This window comes from Triticum aestivum, chromosome 4D (genome assembly GCF_018294505.1).
Source record: "Triticum aestivum cultivar Chinese Spring chromosome 4D, IWGSC CS RefSeq v2.1, whole genome shotgun sequence".
NCBI classification, from domain to species: domain Eukaryota; kingdom Viridiplantae; phylum Streptophyta; class Magnoliopsida; order Poales; family Poaceae; genus Triticum; species Triticum aestivum.
In genome coordinates, this window is record NC_057805.1 from 130,970,947 (window position 1) to 130,977,869 (window position 6,923).

A 6,923-nucleotide genomic window follows, 5' to 3' on the forward strand; every position below is an offset into this window, starting at 1 on the left:
ATCTTCTTCTGTAGGCAACTTGACCGAAGGATTATACAGGACATCCAGGAAAGTGTTAGGCGGCACCGGCTTTCGCTGAGAGCCTAGCCGGCTTAACGCATCCGCCGCCTCGTTCCTCCGGCGATCAATATGCTCCACTTGGTACCCCTGGAAGTGCCCAGCAATGGCATCAACCTCGCGGCGATAAGCCGCCATTAGAGGATCCTTAGAATCCCAGGTGCCTGATACTTGTTGAGCCACCAAGTCTGAGTCACCAAAGCACCTCACCCGGCTTAAGCTCATCTCCTTAGCCACCCGAAGACCGTGGAGCAAAGCCTCGTATTCAGCCGCATTGTTAGTGCAAGGAAACATCAACCATAGCACATAATGGAATTTGTCACCTTTAGGGGAAGCCAAGACAACACCAGCTCCCGAGCCCTCCAGCTGCCTGGACCCATCAAAGTGAATAGTCCAATAAGTGTTATCCGGCTTTTGCTCAGGTACTTGCGACTCTGTCCAATCATTGATGAAATCTACCAAGGCCTGAGACTTAACAGCAGTGCGTGGCACATATTTAAGGTCATGAAGTCCAAGTTCTATAGCCCACTTAGCAATTCTCCCTGTAGCCTCTCTGTTCTGGATAATATCACCGAGAGGGGCGGAACTGACCACAGTGATGGGATGACCCTGAAAATAATGCTTAAGCTTCCGGCTTGCCATAAACACCCCATATACGAGCTTCTGCCAATGCGGATACCGCTGCTTGGACTCAATGAGCACCTCACTGACATAATAAACCGGCCGCTGAACCGGATGCTCCTTACCTGCCTCCTTGCGCTCCACCACAATGGCCACGCTGACGGCTCGTGCGTTTGCCGCCACATACAGTAGCAAGGGCTCCTTATCAACCGGAGCAGCAAGGACGGGGGGCTCCGCCAGTTGCTTTTTCAAATCCTCAAAAGCAGTATTAGCTGCATCATTCCAGACAAAGTTGTCAGTTTTCTTCATCAACTGATATAAGGGCATAGCCTTCTCACCCAAGCGGCTTATGAACCGGCTTAAAGCAGCGATGCGACCTGCCAAACGCTGAACCTCGTTTATACATGCCAGCTTAGCTAGAGAAGTGATAGCTTTGATCTTCTCCGGGTTAGCTTCAATTCCTCTGTCAGAAACCAAGAAGCCCAATAGCTTGCCCGCAGGAACACCAAAAACACATTTGGCCGGGTTAAGCATCATCTTGTAGACCCGGAGATTATCGAAGGTTTCCCTTAAGTCATCTATCAGGGTTTCCTCCTTGATGGACTTAACCACAATATCGTCCACGTAAGCGTGAACATTGCGCCCGATCTGTTTATGGAGACAATTCTGTACACAACGCTGGTAAGTCGCCTGCGCACACTTGAGCCCAAAGGGCATAGAGACATAGCAGAAGGCTCCCAAGGGAGTGATGAACGCCGTCTTCTCCTGGTCCTTAACTGCCATCTTAATCTGATGATACCCGGAATAGGCATCCAAGAAACTTAAGCGTGCACAACCTGCCGTAGCATCAATGATCTGATCAATACGGGGGAGAGCAAAAGGATCAGCCGGACACGCCTTGTTCAAGTCCGTGTAGTCCACACACATCCGCCAGGTGCCGTTCTTCTTAAGTACAAGCACCGGGTTAGCCAACCACTCTGGGTGAAAAACCTCAACAATGAACCCAGCCGCCAAAAGCCGGGCCACTTCTTCACCAATAGCCTTCCGCCTCTCTTCGTTAAACCGTCGAAGGAACTGTCTGACCGGCTTAAATTTCGGATCAACATTGAGAGTGTGCTCAGCGAGTTCTCTAGGTACACCTGGCATGTCAGAAGGTTTCCATGCGAAGATGTCCCTATTCTCACAGATGAACTTGATGAGCGCGCCTTCCTATTTCGGGTCCAGATTTGCACTGATGCTGAACTGCTGAGACGAGTCACCTGGAACAAAATCAACAAGTTTAGTCTCATCAGCTGATTTAAACTTCATTGCTGGTTCATTCTCCGTGGTTGGCTTTTTCAGAGAGGTCATATCTGTTGGGTCGACATTGTCTTTATAAAATTTCAACTCTTCTGTGGCACAAACAGACTCTGCATAAGCCGCGTCACCTTCCTCACACTCCAGAGCCACTTTCCGGCTGCCGTGAACCGTAATGGTCCCGTTGTGACCCGGCATCTTGAGTTGTAAGTACACATAGCACGGCCGTGCCATGAACTTGGCGTAAGCCGGCCGTCCCAATATGGCATGGTAAGGACTTCTTATCTTGACCACCTCAAAGGTCAACTTCTCCACCCTGTAGTTGTTCTCATCACTGAAGGCCACTTCCAGTTCGATCTTGCCGACTGGATAAGCCGATTTACCGGGTACCACACCATGGAAGATAGTATTTGACTGGCTGAGGTTCTTATCAACTAGTCCCATACGACGGAAAGTCTCATAATAGAGGATGTTGATGCTGCTGCCTCCATCCATGAGTACCTTTGTGAACTTATAGCCTCCCACTTGAGGAGCCACCACTAAGGCCAGGTGGCCCGGGTTATCCACCCGGGGAGGGTGATCCTCCCTACTCCACACTATGGGCTGCTCCGACCACCGTAAGTAGCGTGGAACCGCCGGCTCAACAGCATTAACAGCCCTCTTGTGAAGCTTCTCGTCTCGTTTGCACAAACTAGTGGTGAACACGTGATACTGTCCACCGCTAAGCTGCTTTGGGTTGGTCTGATAGCCCCGCTGTTGCTGTTGATGACCCTGACCAGACTGTTGATTAAAGCCCCCTTGACCGTTCTGAGGACCGGAATTTGACCCGCCGCCCGGGCCATGGAAGCCGCCGGAGCCTGAGCCGCCACCCAGACCATTGTAGTTTTTAAAGGCCTTCATGATAGCACAATCCTTCCACAGATGAGTCGCTGGCTTCTCTCTAGAACCGTGTCTCGGACAAGGTTCATTCAACAGCTGTTCCAGAGAAGGTCCTGACCCGCCGCCTCGGGGAGGGGGCCTCCCCTTGCGTCGCTGGTTATTACCTTGAGAGTTGGTGTTGGCTACAAACTTTAGGCTGCCATCGGCCTTGCGCTTGCCTCCTCCTTGATTCCCCGGGTTAAATTGAGGACTCTTGCCGTTGCCGTTCTTCTTTCCCTTCCCTGTCCTTTCATCATCTGAAGGGGGATCCTTGGTACCATCAGAATCGGCATACTTGACAAGAGCCGCCATCAGTGTACCCATATCAGTACAGTCATGCTTAAGCCGCCCGAGTTTCATCTTTAGGGGCACAAAGCGACAGTTTTGTTCCAACATTAAGACTGCAGAGCCGGCATCCATCTTATCCGATGAATGCATGATCTCCTTGACCCGGCGAACCCAATGGGTCGTGGATTCACCCTCCTGCTGCTTACAGTTAGTCAGATCCACGATTGACATAGATTGCCTGCAGGGATCTTTGAAGTTTTGAATGAACCGGGCTTTCAGCTCAGCCCAAGACCCAATGGAGTTCGGCGGTAACCCTTTCAACCACGTGCGGGCAGTTCCATCTAACATCATGGTGAAATATTTGGCCATGGCCGCCTCACTGACTTCCAGTAATTCCATAGCCATCTCATAACTCTCAATCCAGGCTGCAGGCTGTAAGTCTGCTGTATAGTTAGGCACCTTCCTAGGTCCTTTGAAGTCCTTGGGTAGACGTTCATTACGGATAGCTGGCACCAAACAAGGGACACCCCCGGTTCTGGTAGGGATACCCGCATCAACAGACGTCGTCGGATAAGCCGGGGGGTCTGGTAAGCCGTCAATTGAGGCGCCTGCTCCGCCTCCTGGCGTGCTTGGTCTGCTACGTAGAAGGCTCCCTTATGAGCCGGGCCATGACCAGGGGGCGGGTCATGGCGTTGGACATTACTTGAGCCGGTCGCCGAGACCATGTGCCGGCTGTAACTCGGGCTCTGCCCTGGACGAGGGGTTGAGTGGATCCTATCCCGGCTGTAGGAGTACGCCTCTTGTTGCTCCAGTGCTGTATGAAGGAGTTCTCTGACCCGGCGGGTCTCAATAGCCGTCGGAGAGTCGCCATCAACGGGCAGAGCCGCCAGCCGTGCCGCCGCGGCGACCATGTTCTCCAGTGGGTTATTATAATGGCCCGGGGGTATTGGCACATATTGAGGCAGGGCAGGGGGCACCTGGGGAGGCCCCATCACTCGTGGCTGAATAAGGGGTCCTGACCCGGGCGCAATGACCCCTGGTGGGTTACTGGATCCCGCACCCGGCGTGTTGAAGAGATTGCGCGGATCGTAAACCGGCAGGAGTCGAGACTGGGCCTTCTGATGCCTCCTTCTCATGACCTCGTTGGCCGCGTTTTGATCCATCGTGAGTCGGAAGGACTGCGCCTGAATCAACTGAGTCCGGGCGTCGAGAGCCGCCCGCTCTGCCGCCAGCCTGATCCCTTCTGCTGCAAGATCTTCTTTAGCTTTCCTCAGATCCAATTTTAACTGTGCCACCTCCGCATCATGCTGAGCTTGATCTGCCGGGTCAACCGTGGCAGTTAACAGGGCCGTTATCTTGTCCGTGAGATCCATCAGCACCTGAGCCGGGGAAGGCACCGGGTTTCCTGATCCGGCAACGGGGTCCTGAACAGGCTGCGCGCCGGCCATAAAAACTCCAACCTGACTTGGCGGCTCAAAAAGGTCCGGAATACTGTCGCCATCGGAAAAACTCATGAGCCTGCCATCTTGAAGTTGGTACAACGAGTTTGACTCATCAGCGGCCGACTCGCCGTCAGAGCCGGCGGCCGCCTCATCACCAGACCCGGATGGATCAGAGGGCCCTCCGTGGATGCATCCCACAAAAGCGCGCCTTAAGGCAGGCCGGGCCCGGGCGGGTCGTGCACGCTGAGCCGTTTCGATGAGATCGGCGCGGGGATCCGGCTCGGGGCCCGGCTCACCAATCTTGCCGATGAAGACATGAATTCCACCGAAGGGGACCCGGTACCCGTACTCCACTGAGCCGGCGTCGGGGCCCCAGTCCGCATCGTCGACGTAGAGCTTGCCGCGACGACTCTTGGTCATCCGGCCCACAGCGTATCCCTTGAGCCCTTCGAAGCTGCCCTTCAAGAACTCAAATCCACCGTGCGCCAGCCCCACGGTGGGAACCAACTGTCGTGGAATTGTCACGGCAGATGTCCTTGAGCTAGGACTTAGTCGTGGAGCCATCGCAACTAGGAAGCTTGAAGGGGTTATGCGGGACAAGAAACACGAGGGTTTATACTGGTTCGGCCCCTTACGGTGAAGGTAAAGGCCTACGTCCAGTTCGAGGTGTTATTGATTAGGGTTACGATCGCCAGGGAGCTAAACAGCTATGCCCGGCTCTCGATCAGATCGTTGTCGCCCCTAAACCGCTGCCGGGTCGTCCCTTTATATAGGGAGGCTGACGCCCAGTGGCCCTTAGAGTCCCGGCCGGCTCATAAGAGTGTCCGGCTCGGACTCTAAACAATACTTGCCTTACACTACAAGTCTACTATAACAATAAAGATTGTACTACGGGCTTTAAGCCATCGCCGGGTCTCAGCCCATCTCTGGCCCATTATCTTGAAACTTAGCTCCGGGCTTCTAGCAATGACCCTTAGTGTAACCCGGCCCTCCTGGCGGGTGACTCTCAGGTCTATATCCTCAACAGGTATGACAGAAACTAGGGCGGCAAGAGTGGAACAAAACACCAGGCATAAGGCCGAGCCTTCGACCCTTTACCAAATATATAGATGCATTAATTAAATAAGAGATATTGTGATATCCCAACATATCCATGTTCCAACATGGAACAAACTTCAACTTCACCTGCAACTAGCAACGCTATAAGAAGGGCTGAGCAAAAGCGGTAACTTAGCCAAACAACGGTTTGCTAGGAAAGGATGGTTAGAGGCTGACATGGCAATATGGGAGGCATGATATAGCAAGTGGTAGGTAGCGCAGCATGGCAATAGAACGAACAACTAGCAAAGCAAAGATAGAAGTGATTTCGAGGGGTTGTCATCTTGCCTGCAAGGTTCTCAGAGTTGTCGAAAGCTTGATCCTCGTAAGCGTACTCAACAGGTTCCTCGTTCACAAACTTGTCTCCCGGCTCTACCCAAGACAAGAACAAAAGCAACGGAACCACAATCAATCACGGGGAATGCACAAGTAACATGATGCAATACATGAATGATATGCAAGATATGATATGCGATGCATATGCGTGCTCCGGAAGAAAAATGATGAACAAGGCAGTAACTTGGCAAACCAAGCATGCCACTGGAAAGATGAGATGATTTCGGTCGAAATCGATATAAAGATCACCGGAAACGGATGCACGGTTTGCAAATGGCAAGCAAAACAAAAATGACACGAATCTGCGATTAACAGCACGATAGCACTTAAAATGCAACAAGTAACAATGCTACAGCACTCCAACGTAGCAACAAAGCATATGGAAGTAATCTAAAGGAGATGCTTGACAACATAACAAGTACAAACAAGCATGACAAAAGTGCAAAAGATAACAGGTTCACAGACTTGGTGAAATTACTGGACATGCCTGAAACAGCATCAGGTAGCATTGTTCAGAGCACGAAATAAACATGCTACAGGAACACAACATAGCAAAACAAGGCATGGCAGTATTTTACTAAATGCATATGACAAAAGTCCCTTACTGACCATAAGCCAAAAAGGACCAGAAGATATGATGGCAACCTTGTAAACATACCAAGTTTTGTTATCAGGTTTCAGACTTGGCAGAAAACATAGCATGTCAGAAATAATAATATGAAGGCATCTTGGTGAGCTTGATGCACTCACCACAAAGCAATGCATGACAAAACAAGCATACCTACAGCAAGATGGCATGTTTATGAAGCTATCCATGGCAATAGAAAGTACATAGCATGAATGGATCAACTACAACAAGCTTGGCAA